This window comes from Phocoena phocoena, chromosome 2 (genome assembly GCF_963924675.1).
Source record: "Phocoena phocoena chromosome 2, mPhoPho1.1, whole genome shotgun sequence".
NCBI lineage: Eukaryota > Metazoa > Chordata > Mammalia > Artiodactyla > Phocoenidae > Phocoena > Phocoena phocoena.
In genome coordinates, this window is record NC_089220.1 from 158,680,369 (window position 1) to 158,694,665 (window position 14,297).

Genomic DNA, 14,297 nt, shown 5'->3' on the forward strand with positions numbered 1-14,297 from the left:
GTAATGTACAGCATGGTGACTGTAGTTAACAATACTGTATTGTATATTTGACAGTTATTGAGAGAGTAAATCTTAACAGTTTTCATCCCAAGGAAAAAATATTTGTAACTATGTGTAGTGTTAGGGGTTAACTAAACTTATCGTGGTGATCATTTTGCAATTAATACATGTATCAAAGAATTATGCTGTACACCTAAAACTAACACAATGTTATATGTCGATTATATCAATAAAATGTATATTATTTAAAAAAGAAAAAATATCAAAGTCTTGTGGTAACCATTCACACATAATTTATGGTTCCATGACTTAAGGAGCCCTGGAATTGGAACCACTTGGGAAGACCCTTCAGAAAATGAACTTGAATAGAAACACACCACCAAACAAAATTTTCCCCTAGGAAGGAAAGCAAAAAGGGGCTTAAGTGTCTAATACCACTAGGAAGTAGCCGTCCACCAGTATGTAGTAATAAAAAAAGTACTACCATATGACCCAGCAATTCCTACTCCTGGGTATATATCCAAAAACACAAAACTACTAATTTGAAAAGATACGGGCACCCCAACGTTCACAGCAGCATTATTTACAACTGCCAAGATACGGAAGCAACCTAAGTGTCCATAAACAGATGAATGGATAAACAAGATGTGGTATACACACACACACACACACACACACATACACACACACACACACACACACACACACACACACACACAATGGAATACTACTCAGCCATGAAAAAGAATGAAATTTTGCCATTTGCAACAACATGGATGGCCTTGAAGGGGATTTTGCTAAGTGAAATAAGTCAGACAGAGAAAGGCAAATAGTGTATGATATCACTTATATATGGAATCTAAAAAATGAAAGAAACTAGTAAATACAACAAAAAAGAAACAGACTCACAAATATAGAGAACTAGTGGTTACCAGTGGGGAGAGGGCAGGAGGGAGGGGCAAGATAAGGGTAAGGGATTAAGAGGTACAAACTACTGTATATAGAATAAATAAGCTACAAGGATATATTGTACAACACAGGGACTATAGCCAATATTTTAAAATGGAGTATAACCTTTAAAGGTTGTGAATCACTATGTTGTAGACTTGAAACTTATATAATGTTGTATATCAACTATATCAATTTAAAATTAATTTAAAAATAAAATAATTATTTTAAAAACTGAAAAAAAAGAGGTGGAAAATATTGAATCCTGTTTGATCTCTTTTAAATTCAGTTGACATCACTGAATTTAGCAGTATTTCCAAAATGTAAAACAATCCATAAAATTTAGCAGTATTTCCAAAATGTAGAACAATCCATAAACTCCAGGTAAACCATACGCAACTTGCAAATAGAAACGTCTTCTTCAAAGAGCTTAAGTCAGAGAAGTTCTAGAAAACCAGGCTCTCTCTAAACTAAACAAAAAGTAAAAGAAGCCTTAAATATGTTAAGTAACTTTATCCCATAACTAATTCTCATATTTTTATATAAAAAATATATTTTTATAATTTTTCCCTGTTAAATTGTTTTGATAAAAAATTCCAAATATACCCCAAAATAGAGTATAACAAATACCCAGGTACCGGTTATCCAGCTTCAATACGCATCAACATTTTGTCATGCTTGTTTCATGAATAGTCGTTTTTCCTTAAGCTAGGGTATATTAAAGCAAATCCAAGTTTTCGAGTCATTTTGCCACTGAATACTTCATTAGACATCTAAAAAGAAGAAAATATTCTATCACATAACTATAACGCCATTAACACACCCAACAAAATTATGATACCCAACTTCGTAAAAGTTCCTCAAATACCTAGAACAATCTTTTTTTACCATTGGTTTATTTGAAACACTGTATAAGGTTATTATGTGACTTAAGTCTCTTAAGTTTCTTTCACACTACAGCATTCCTCTCTCTCTTCCCTTTTTTCTTCCCATGCTATTGGGTAGTTGAAAAAAACTGGGTCCGGAGTCCTGAAGAACTTGCCACACCCTGAATTTGGTTGCAAAGCCATTTCTTAAGCTGTAAACCCCCTGGCTAGCTATGATTTCCAGGGGAGCATCCTTTGATATTGTGGACACTCTGTATTGCCTCATTTGGTGAAACTGGTGGGCGTATAACCTGTGTCCACGCTACACTACTCTTCCCCTGGATCCAGGTGGAGGAATGTAACTAATCACTTGGAACCCCAAGAAACAGCTTTTCTCCAGTGGAGATCCCTAATGGGTTTCCTAGGAGAGCTGGAAAGGAGAGAGATGTTCCCACAATCCAGTTAAAGAAACAGTAGCCCAGGGCTGTGTAGGCGCTCTGCCAGGAAAGAACAAAAGTTGATTGTTAAGGAAAAAAAAACAACCAAGAGTGTTTGTGTTCCAGAAGAGGAAGCTCCCATCACAGACAAAGTTGGAGGACTTGCTGAGGCTCAGCAGTAGAGGCTCCACGACTGTTGTTGGAAGGCAAGTAGCAAGAAGTAGCCGGCGGTGCTCGCATGTATTTGCTTGCCTACCCAGCCCTGCTCCTTTCTTTGTATTTACAGACGCGGAGCCTGGATCTGCAGATTAGAAACGAGAAGACAGATGAAGTTCCCGGCAGCTCAGAGCACTTGGCAGCCAGCATCTTGCTCAGGATGCTGGAGCTCCTGGGAGCGAGGGATTTATGGGCTGGCCAGGGGGCCTCTTCTATACGCCTGCCCAGCAGCACTGGTGGCTCATTTTGACCACATCTTGCATATCTGCTTCAAGGTGATTCCTTCTGAGTTCCCGCTCAATCTGGGTTGCTCTGAGGGTCCGGTTTCGTCACCATAATCCTGAGGAGCCTGGTCAGGAAGCCCTGGAGTAATTAGAAATGAAACTCCAAGGTACACCTTTTGACTATCTATCTAAGAGAGCAGCTCAAATGCAAACATGCATGTGCTTTAGTTTGAATGAACACATGATGGCTGACTGTCAGCTCAGTGCCAGGCTTGGTGCTCAGGACTGGGATATATAGAGAATATTCCAGACTATTCCAGACCTGCCCTCCCAGAGCTGTCACTCTGGACACAGTTGTGCTCTATCCATCCCTGATCTCTCTTTTTTAAGTACTTCCAGAATGGATTCCAATATAAATTTTATTCTGTAATTTATACTCCTGTGGCTACTGCCCTAATACTATAAATAGATAATAAATCACCTGGGGCAGTTCTGTAGTATCTTTTGCACAGGACTTTAAAGCACTTCACAAACACTGACCATGAAGAGTAAATTAATCTGTAAATGAATTCCTACTTTACAGATGGATAGTAGCACGAGGATGTTTAAAGTCAAGAGATATCAGAGGAAACTTCTGACTTCACTGTAATTTGCATTATGGTCCTCCTCCCTGGAGCCCTGTGTCCTCCCTGTATGCAGCATTGGCAGCTGAAAATAATATGACCCTCTCCTCCTCCCCCCACCTCCCCCGTATTTGAAAATCTGGGAGAGGTGATTTTTAGTTGTCATAATAATGGTGGCAGATGCATTAGTGATACGTAAATGCCAGAAGCCTGGATGTTGTATCTCCTGCACAGCAAAGTTTTCACAGAAAGAGATTTTCCTGCCCCAAATGCCAGTAGCCCTCTGGGTGGTCATTTACCCTGGTAAAGTGATCTCTTACACCCTTCCCAGTTGACAGTCTATGCATATCGGTCACTGACAGTCCAGTCACAGACAGATGAAGTTCTACACTCAGCTGGTCCAGCCCAGGCTTGATGAGAGGAACCGGCAGGGAGCAGACAACTGGCATCAGGGGCTCTCATTTGCAAGTCTTTCAGGTTACTCAGCTTCTGCTTGGGAAGGGCCCCAATGTTTCACCCAGATTTGCTTCTAAATTCCACACACGAATCTAACGTTGGCAACCCTGTCAACTTGTGCTAAGAGTATCATAGCCCAAGGTCAACTCTTTTAGAAGCCAGTGGGTCCCAGCTGCCAGCGGAGCCTGACTAACCAGCAAGCTGAGCTGTCCTCAGAAGTAAACAGCTGGAGCCAAGCAACAAGGACGAGCAGAATAAGCTCCAGGTTTCTAAACTCCTGGCCATCCGTACACTTGAACTTCCAGGTGGTCTTGGAGGGTGACCTTGTCCTGTTTATGATGCTGCAGTCCTTTAGTAAATTACGTCCTGCATGCGCTAAGTGGACTAAAATGATTTACTGTGCATCTTACTTACAGACTGGCTCCTTTAGGTCCTAGGGAATCAACCACTCTTAGAGATCCCAGTTAACTTTATCATGTTCTCAAGAGCTCAGCCTCAAATGAAATACCTCACGTTGAAGGATAAAAAAATCAAGCTCCAAAGACGGAGTCATTATTTTTCCAAACTGTATGTCTGAATGCACACACACAAAAAAGATATCCTCAAAAGTTTTCCAAAAAATAACACAAAATATAGGTAAAGTCAACTTAACCAGAAATAACTATTAATTTGGGTGCTTTGAGGTAAGTTGAAACAGATTTAGTATTTCTCTTGGTTTCTAAAAGTTGGTGTCTTTAATGAAAAATAAAAACTAGGGACTTCCCTGGTGGCGCAGTGGTTAAGAATCCTTCTGCCAATGCAGGGGACACAGGTTTGATCCCTGGTCCGGGAAGATCCCACGTGCCGCGGAGCCACTAAACCTGTGCACCACAACTACTGAGCCTGCGCTCTAGAGCCCACGAGCCACAACTACTGAGCCCACATGCTGCAACCACTGAAGCCTGCGTGCGCCTAGAGCCCATGTCCCACAAGAGAAGCTACCACAATGAGAAGCCCACACACCACAACAAAGAGTAGCCCCTGCTTGCTGCAACTAGAGAAAGCCCATGCCCAGCAGCAAAGACCCAATGCAGCCAAAAATAAATAAATAAATATAAATTAAAAAAACAAAACTAAAGCTAGATAACTGGTATTTTACTAATCAAGTCTTATTTCTGGTACAGCTATACAAACTAAAACACCACTCATGGCAAATCTTGCACATTTTTATGTGAATGTTTGTTTATACTCAGCTCGTCTGGGCTCCACACCATAATATCCTGTTCTGAGTTAAGTAATCTTGTTCTGCAATAAGTACGCATATGTGTTGATTTCCCCTCGCAGTAAGTCCTTTCCAAATGTCTGGCAGAGAATCTTGATGAAGTGGGATGGCCCCAGACAGTGGCCATCAGACCAGGACCACATGCTAACACCTACCACCATCTCCGGAGGTGTGATCACTAAGGGTGCTAAGTGGGCCACCCCAGACTCAAAAGATTCCAATTGGTTTTCTTTGACCTTGGACTTGGAGCAGTGAGATGTTGTGCATAAAGCAAAGAATCTGAAGACAGGTGACCTGGATCCAAATATCAACTCCACCATTTCTTGCTGTGTCATCACAGGAGAATCACTTAAATCCTCTGAGCCCCAGTTTCTCCTATCTATCTATCTATCTATCTATACATCCATCTTCTTTCTATCTTCATCTATCACAGCAGGTTGTGGTAAAGGGTAAAAGAAGATAAAGAGGGAGGCACTTTGAAAACTGCAAACCTACAAATTAATGCTAGTTGTTGAGATGGTGATGCATGGACTAGGGCTTGGGGACCGGGACCAACCCTGGGCTTTCTACCTTCTGAAGGTTTCTGGGATTTGGGGTAAGAACAAGGCAAGGAGCGTGGGGCAGGGGACCATGAATCCCAGGATGGTTCCATGAGGTGGTCCCAGGGCCAGGTCAACGTGGCTGGCTATTTAGTATGAAACAAATGAGTGCAACCTCTGGGAGGAGGAGATTAGTGGTAACGTGGGACATTAAGTTGGGACTTGAGGGCACCAAGAGCTGGATAGACCTGGATGCTACACTAGAGGGACGGCAGAGGGAGGGAGTGTGAAGTGAGCCTGATTCAGACCTAATGTGGCCATTTCTGGACCCCTATTTTTTCACTCTCCTTATGTGCTGTTAGATGCAGAAACCTTCAACTTCCTGCTTGTTTACCCCTTAAAATAATTTTTTTAACTATACGTCTTTTCAAATTATTCACTTGTGCGTATTTCAAAATGCATATTAGTACTGTCATTTGACTAAAAAAAAAAATATGTCTTTTCACAGCTATTTAAGTTAACATCTAAAACATTTCTTCATCAGTTTAAAGAGCTGCAAAGGATACAATTTCTGGTGAATTGGAAATACTAAACATTTAAAAGTAAAATCCTAATGACTTTTTTCAATGTTTCTAGTACAATCTAATATCACAGCCATGTGATGTCCACCATAATTCATTTTAATATACACCAACAAGCTCGTCTTTAATAGGCAAACATTATTTCATTTACTCCTTAAAGTTGTATTTCCACTCCACTTTCTTCACATACTTTTATGTTAATGTGATCTATTTTATGCCTAAAATTCTTTTATGGATCACCCGTAATAAGTATCTGTAGCAAAAATATGTTTATAACTTGAAATTGATCTTGCACATTTTAATTAATTTGAAATTAATTTTTAAACCCTGTAGCCAAATAGCTCTAGGTATCAAAGAAATAATTCTGGACCGAATTACTAGTAATTTGGTCCAGAATTATTTATATGTGATTTATCAAATTAATGTGATTTATAGATCCTATTAATAGGTGATTTATCAAAATAGAATTCTTATAAATAATTATTAAACATAAAAAGTACAATTTTATCGGAAAAACTACTTTTCATCAGACTTCTTACTAAAATAGAAGGGGTTCCTCATCAACATTATCCCCATTTTACAGTTATTGTTGTTATATTTATTGTAAGCACTGTGAAAACTTTTTCATGAAAATAAATATATGAGAATGAAAGGAATTTTATCACAGAAATGTCAATTACTGAGCTCCTTCTGATAGGGTAATCTATCATCAAAATTATCTTTAATCTAATCTCTGACAGCTCAATTAGGTCTTCCCTCAATTTTCATGAAAGCAAAGAATTAAAAATCATCTGAGTTGCAAAAAGATTACTAAGTCAATAGACTCATTCGCTTTCTTGAAAAACAGCATTTTGTCTGGCACCCCAGAGATTTGTGGGCCCTGGGGCATGCATGATAGTAAGAAGAGGAGGAGAGAGAAACATGTCTCACCTTTATGCAGTGGCCTTTGTAGGAGGGGAGACCCTCCACCCCACTGGAATGGCTTACTGCCATTCAGCCCTCGGCAGAGTGATTTTAGGAAAGCGTACACATGCAGGTTGTGGATCTAGAAATTTTTTTTAATCCATGTACCCTTAGCAAGCCTTCACACACCCCTATGGATGTGGGTGCCCAAATGTGAAGGCCACCCCCCTTGGAATGACCCCACTGACCTGGGAGCTGAGTCTCAGTGGAGCTGGTGACCCTGGACAGCTGGAGCTTCCCTGACTTCTCCAAATAGCCTTCTCCAAACTGGGTTTGGTGGGACATCAGTGGCCTTTGAAATGTTAGGGATTCCCAGTGAAGAGAGACCTGTTTTTGACCTGTTTTTCCCAGGTCAAAAACATTTGGGAAAAGCTCCCTCTCATTTCCCCCTCTTAGAGATTTGAGATAAAACCTGAATATTAAAGGCTAAAGAAGGCTGTTTAACTTTGTTCAGTGCAGAATTTCCCAAACCAACTTGATCCCCCACCCCAATCTTTTCCCCCAGAGAACACATAGTTATAGAGAGAGAGACTTTAAGTCATCTGCTCTGGTCCACAGAGCTCCAAGCTGAGTCTCCTGTGTGTTGCCTATGTGGCCTGACCTGTTCAGGACAAATACTCTTTAAACTCTCCAAGGGGACCTGAGAGCAGTTTGTTTTCATGGACTGTTACCTGCTACCTGCTACGGAAATGTTACCTTCTGCCCCAGCTTTCCTACTGATGTCATCCCTTTTTAGATGGAGGCTCTGGTACAACAGGAAGCCTTCTGTGCTATTGACGCTGGGCAGCCCCCACTGCAGCCATGAACTTGAAGTATTATGATCAACTCTCAAATAACCACCAGTGGACGGTCAGCTTGGTGCTTCCTCAGCTGTCTTTCTGGGCTCCACAGTCATTGACAGCATGGGCCAAGCCAAGAGAGGGTTACAATTAGATGTAGAGGAAAATTAAAATCCAAACATATATGAGTGGTGTGTATGTAAGAGACAGAGAGATCGTGCCTCATTATTTGACTGTTTTTCATTACTTCCAGAGCCACGTGGATTTTAATCAACTGGTTCGAATTGTCCATCTTCTCACTGCAAAACACAAAGTGTAGGCTATACTATCAGGATGATGTTGAGAATACACAGTTCAAGTATCACCGTTGGGGAGAGAAGCCCCTGAAGTTGTTTACTGCATGGGAAAGAGGGTTGGGTTACCTGACTTGGGTCACATTCTGGGACATCTTAGGCATTTGATCTAAGACACCACCACTGAAGATACACAAGAACAAGCCCCCGCTACCCTTTCCCTTTATTCACCAGGAAGACTACAGGACTTCAAGTTAGAAATTAGTCAATATTCTATGCACAAGTCCTGAACATTTTGGTTAGCACTGAGATCCTAATTAGACTCTCCACTCTTGACTGCAGCTCAAAATTCAAACAAATCAGTCATACCTGCTGGAAAAGAAGGTTGGAGAGCGAGCCTGTGCAGCACCTCTGTTCTTGGAACACAGGAACCATGAAGCCTGTCTGCCTGTACCTTCACTCTGCGCACCTAATCAGAACGAGAGAGCTGGTTAGAACCAAAGACCAAACTATATGGATTACTGGTTCAGCCTCAGCGCAGATTGGCTTTGCTCTTCGGAAACCTCTGCTCTCACCTGTGAATCTGTAAAACAACGAATGCAGTTTTATAAGCCTCTGCAAACCAAGGAGAACAAAACTCAGAATAGCTGGAAGAAACGAGATAAGGAATCAAAACTACCTTTTGATCTTAAAACCACTTGAGATTTCTTGGAAAATTATCCCCCCAAAACTCCCTTTTACAGGAAGACAAAGGGAGCAGAAATTAAATGGTTTGCCTATAGTCGAAGGGAGAGGGCACAGCTGAAACATGATGGAAATAAGAGCTCTCGGCCCGTCAGGTCACAGGTTCTAGGGGTTAAAATTCAGAGAAAACTGCCCACGAAGTACCGGGGAATAAACAACACCCAGCGAGGCCATCAGCTGGATGCTCACTGGAGGGAAAACAAAGAGTTCGAAACCCTCAATCACCAACCCGTCCCCACAGACTGGGGTGGGACAGTGGGGGGGAGTTAACGTGCATGCAGTCGGGGGCTGTTCTCGCTGCCTTGGCACGGAAGGGACTCTCACCCTGTTTTTGAGGGGCTAACGCATTGTCTTCTGATTCAATGTCTCCCTGGTGTGGAGAACAGCTGTAGCGGATGTCCAACATCCCTCTGCCTAGCTCCCAAGAACAAGAAACGAGCTTTTGTTTTGTTTTCTCTCTCCATTGGCTCTTCCAGGTAGTAGCTAAGGCTGGGAAGAAGCAGAGAATAAACGTCTGTTCAAGGGCACTTTCCAATCCAAACCCACAGCGTGGCGTAAATCTGTCATTTTGGGTTCCACAGGACAGGCAATGGCCAACCCGAAAGGCGGTGAAATTGGCCAGGTGTTAACCTGGGAGCGCGCGGGGTGAAGAGAGACGTTTCTTTATCACGGCCACGGATGCGCCTGTGTTGGAGGTGAGGGTCTGTTTTCAGCCTGTGAAGGAGGCCGAGCGACAGGATAATTATTTCTCCACGACAAAGGGAAGTGCAGCCTGCAGGTCTGTGCAGCCCCTGGGCTGGGGCATCCACGTCGTCTCCCTGGTTAGTTTCTGAAGCTGTCAGAGTGTGAGAAATCTGACTGCCAGGAGGTGGGATGTTGGCGTTTAAATGCTTAAATAAACCACATCTGTAGGAGGGCAGAACCCATGGGTCGTTTCTGGGCCCTGGGCTTTGAGAAAAGTGTTAACAGTGATATGTGAATAAGACAAAGCTCTAGACACTGGAATTCCTTTGAATTATTATTCTAACTCTGTCCCCAAATGAATCTCAAGTATTTCCAATGAATTTATTTTCTCTATCTTTCTATCCATTCATTTATCTATCTGTCTACTTTGATCACAGCCTGCAAATTAGATTGTTTGCTTGGGGATGAAGAGGGATACTTCTCACCCGGCAAGGCCATTCCAGCACTGATTCGGCATTAATATAAACTAGTCCCCACAGTGATAAAGAAAAACCATGGGGTGTGACAGAAAGATGCAGGCTTTGGTGACAGGTGGGCCATTTGTGTGCAAATTCCAGCTCAAATATTTAAGTTTAAACCCTCAGCCTCAACTGTCTCATCCCTAAGTGGGAATGATAGCATCACCTTGGGCATTGTAGGTTATCCTGTAAAGTATAAAGCTCAGGGCACCTCGTAAGCATACACATGGCTGCTGTCACTACTGTTATTATTGTATTGATATTATTACTGTTTCTGCAAAATCAGGGAAGCGCTGTCACTAGGTAGAACACTAGTCTACTAAGGACGGACTTCAGATATTATCAAGACAAGGCTGGGGAGAAAGGAGGAGTCCAGCTGCTATGGAGAGCAGGCAGGAGGGTAGGAGGTAGCGGGCCTGGGACAGGCGGGTATCAGGCCCCAGACCCAAGGGGTGGTGAGGAGAGAGGAAGGGTAATGATGAAAGTTCTCGACTGGGGAGCAGCAGACTTCAGGCCTAAACAGTTCTGCCTGGACAAGACAAAGCAGAAATGGACCAGAGCCAAGGAATGTACTACCGGGGAGGGGACAGGAGGGATCCCATTTCCTGGGTTCCTCTTGCAGAAGGTGTGCAGCTGTTCCCCTCAGGGGATGGATGGGAGGGTCCCTCTTAGGGGCTTCAGGAGGAGGCTGGAAGGCACAGACGACAAGGGAAGTATATTCTCCAAACCTTGTTGACTGCTTACCTGACTTGTTCTGGTAACTTCCATATACATATTTGTATGGATACGTTATTCATCTGTATTGATGATGTATTTGTATGGCTTAGGTTAAATTTCTTAAAAACACAAAGATCTGCCGTAAAACATTGTGCCTGTAGTTAACAATACTGTGTTATGCACCTAAAAAATTTGTCAAGGGCTTCCCTGGTGGCGCAGTGGTTGAGAGTCCGCCTGCCAATGCAGGGGACACGGGTTCGTGCCCCGGTCCGGGAAGATCCCACATGCCGTGGAGCGGCTGGGCCCGTGAGCCATGGCCGCTGAGCCTGCGCGTCCGGAGCCTGTGCTCCACAACGGGAGAGGCCACAACAGTGAAAAGGCCTGCGTACCGCAAAAAAAAAAAAAAAAAAAAAAAAAAAAAAAATTGTCAAGAGGGTAGATCTCATGTTAAGTGTTCTTACCATAATTTTTTGTTTAAATTCAATGTTTTTTTAAATAAGAAGATCCAGTGGATCTTCTTTCACATCTAATTTCAGATACTCCTGGCCCCCAAAACAGGTGGTAGGGCCAGGGGTAAAGCCTTTCCCCTCCACCCTTAGAAAGAGAACTCATTTCTCTTTCTCTAATACCACAGGTCTGAAAGTAGTGTTACGTACTTATTTTTGTAGGTAGGAGGGTTAAAATTAGTGAGATAAAAACACTTGGCGGCTACTGGTTTATGTAATAAAAGCACAGAGAGCCCAAACTTATGCTCTTTGTGAAAAACCATAGGTGATAGAAACAGAAGGGTTACCACTTGTACAAGTGAGGGATGCTGATTTTTTATTCTCTTGTCACTTACAAACCTGAACCTGATACTTCATTCGGACACTGCTCAGACCAAAATAAGAGCTCCTCTTTCGGCCCTGGTGCGCTGCGTGGGCAGGCATGGCGGTGACACAACTCCCGGTGTCTCCCGGCAGAGGGCGGCACCGAGCCCAGCCAGGCAGCTGCTAAGAACAAGGGCCCTCTGCAACGGTGGGCCTCACCTGGCTTGCCTGCTCTCAGCCCGACTTCTGCAGGCTGCCTGTGCTCCCTCTTTTTACCATCACGATCCACCCCTTCCTGACTCTGTGTGTGATCTCCCCATGCCTGGAATGCTTCTTCTCCTCCACTGCAATCCCCTTCAGCTACTCATCAAGCCCTATTCATCTTATAAACTCAACTTAAGCTCTTAAAAATGGATTGCTCCCATTTTTTTGTCCCCCACTCAAAAGCCAGTCCAGTAACTAGCTGTTTGTTTGCATTTCTGTCATTCTGCTTTGCCATGAGCTCCATGAGGGCAAGGATTGCATCTCAATGGTCTTTGGGTCCTCCTGGCCCAGCAGACTCAATCATAGGGGATTTAGTAATTTATCATTGAAGGACTTTCTTCTCCACCTCAGCGTGTCTTGTCCTCTGCCGTGTCCTGAAGCATCTGCTCAGGAGCTTTTATGACTTTTCCTGCACTTCGGTTATCTATTGCCACAGGATAAACCACCCCGAAATGTAATGACTAAGAGCACGATGTATTAATTCTTACGATTCTGTGGGTCGCTTGACCTTACATCAACAAGTCTTCTGCCCCATGTGGTGTAGATTGTGGTCACTTATGCGGCTGCTTTCAGCTGGGAGCTCAGTTGGGCCAGGACAGCCAAGAAGACTTCACTCAGATGGCAGGTGGTTGGTCCTGGCCATTGGCTGGAGCCTCTGAGTTCTCCCCACCTGGGCTTCTCTTCATCTCACAGTCTAGTTGGGCTTCCTCACACTGTGGCAGCTGGGTTCCAAGAGAGTGGAAGCTGCCTGTGCCCAGAACTTTCACTGCATTTGGTTGGCCAAAGCAAGTCACAAGGCCAGCCCAGATTCAAGGGAGAAGAGAGAGAACACCGCTCTTGATGTAGGAGAAACTTATGTATACAGGGAGGGGAGAAATTGTTTGTGGCCAGCTCTAAGGACAATCTCCCCACCATGGACAGTCCTTATTACAGTATCTTTATTCCTACTGAAGGATTTACTTCACTCCAATATGCTCCGCAACTTGCTGGCTATCTGCTTTGCTCATAAATAAACTTGACCACGTGCCATATTCTCTGTCTTTATCCTGAGTTCCTTTGCATTCTCCCTGCTATCTGCCTGCCTTCCGGGCTGCGGATGAAGTCCTTTGTTTGCTGAAACAATTGGGGTGAGGAAGCCTTTGAAACCTCCTTTGACAGGGAACAGTCACTCCCTGTTTGGTGTCTGATGTGGGAAAATGATATGAAATTGTGCAGAAATTTGGATACTTCTTTAAACATCTTCCCCAGGAACATCACATGGAACAGTAGGTTTCACCAATTAATTTTGTTCAGTGAGGGTAGACTAACCACTGCAGCAATAAACTCCACAATCTCAGAGGCTTAACACGTGAGACTTTAATTCTTACTCATGTAACAGCCCAATGTGGGCCCAAGTCAGTGGGGTACCTGGCTCCATGCAGTCATTCAGGGACCCGGGATGGAGGCAACTCTGCCACCTTCAACCCATGATTTCCAAGGTCATCCTGGGCATACATCCAGCAAGTGGAGGGGAAAAAGCACAGGAGATTTTTATAGGCGAGCCCTGGAAATGGCACAGATCACTTCCTCTCTCTTTCCGTTGGCTACATTTCAGTCACATGGCCAAAGTGAACTATGATGGAAACCAGGACATGTGGTCCTGCTGAGTAACCAGGAAGAAGAAGAAGCAAGTTCAATGATGAACCAGCAGTCCCTGCCACAATGTCCTGGACCATACAAATTACACACAGAGTATCACTCGTGCCTGTTAGTTCACAGCTCACACCCAATGTGAGCACGCAAACCTGGGAAGAGGAGGGTAAGCATGCCTATAAAATTAAGGAGTGTTTAGCAAGAAACTTGAGCACATCTTCCCTCAGCTTTCCCTGTGTATGGAAAAAAACGTTTCCAGGCTTGTGCACAGCGCCATCTGCTGCTCAGAAGAAAAAGCAGGAAGGGATCCCAGTAACCAGGCAGAAGCGTCAGAAATTAGTACACACTCTGGAATCGTAATTGGTTTGGTAACATAGGAGATTAGAGAAGATTCGTGCAGCAGTCATTTTCGTTTAATAGGCACCAACTAAAAATTGTGAGGACGAATGTTTGGTTTTTTGGCTTAGTTTATTTCTCTGTGAAATTAAACTAGGAGGTCAACACAGGAATGAGAATCAAGAGGAGTATGTGAACGTGCTCGTGTAGGAAGGGAGCTGAGTCCAGTGAAGTGCCTGATTGGAGTCAGAGACCTAGCTTTGAGTGCCAGCTTTGCCATTACCCGGCTGTAGTTTCCTCAGTTTTAAAATGAGGAAATAAGAAGATTTTTGTAGATCTCTTCCAGTGGGGAGTTCTAATCCAGTCATAGAGGTTGTATATTAAAGATGGCGGTTGAAGCCATATGA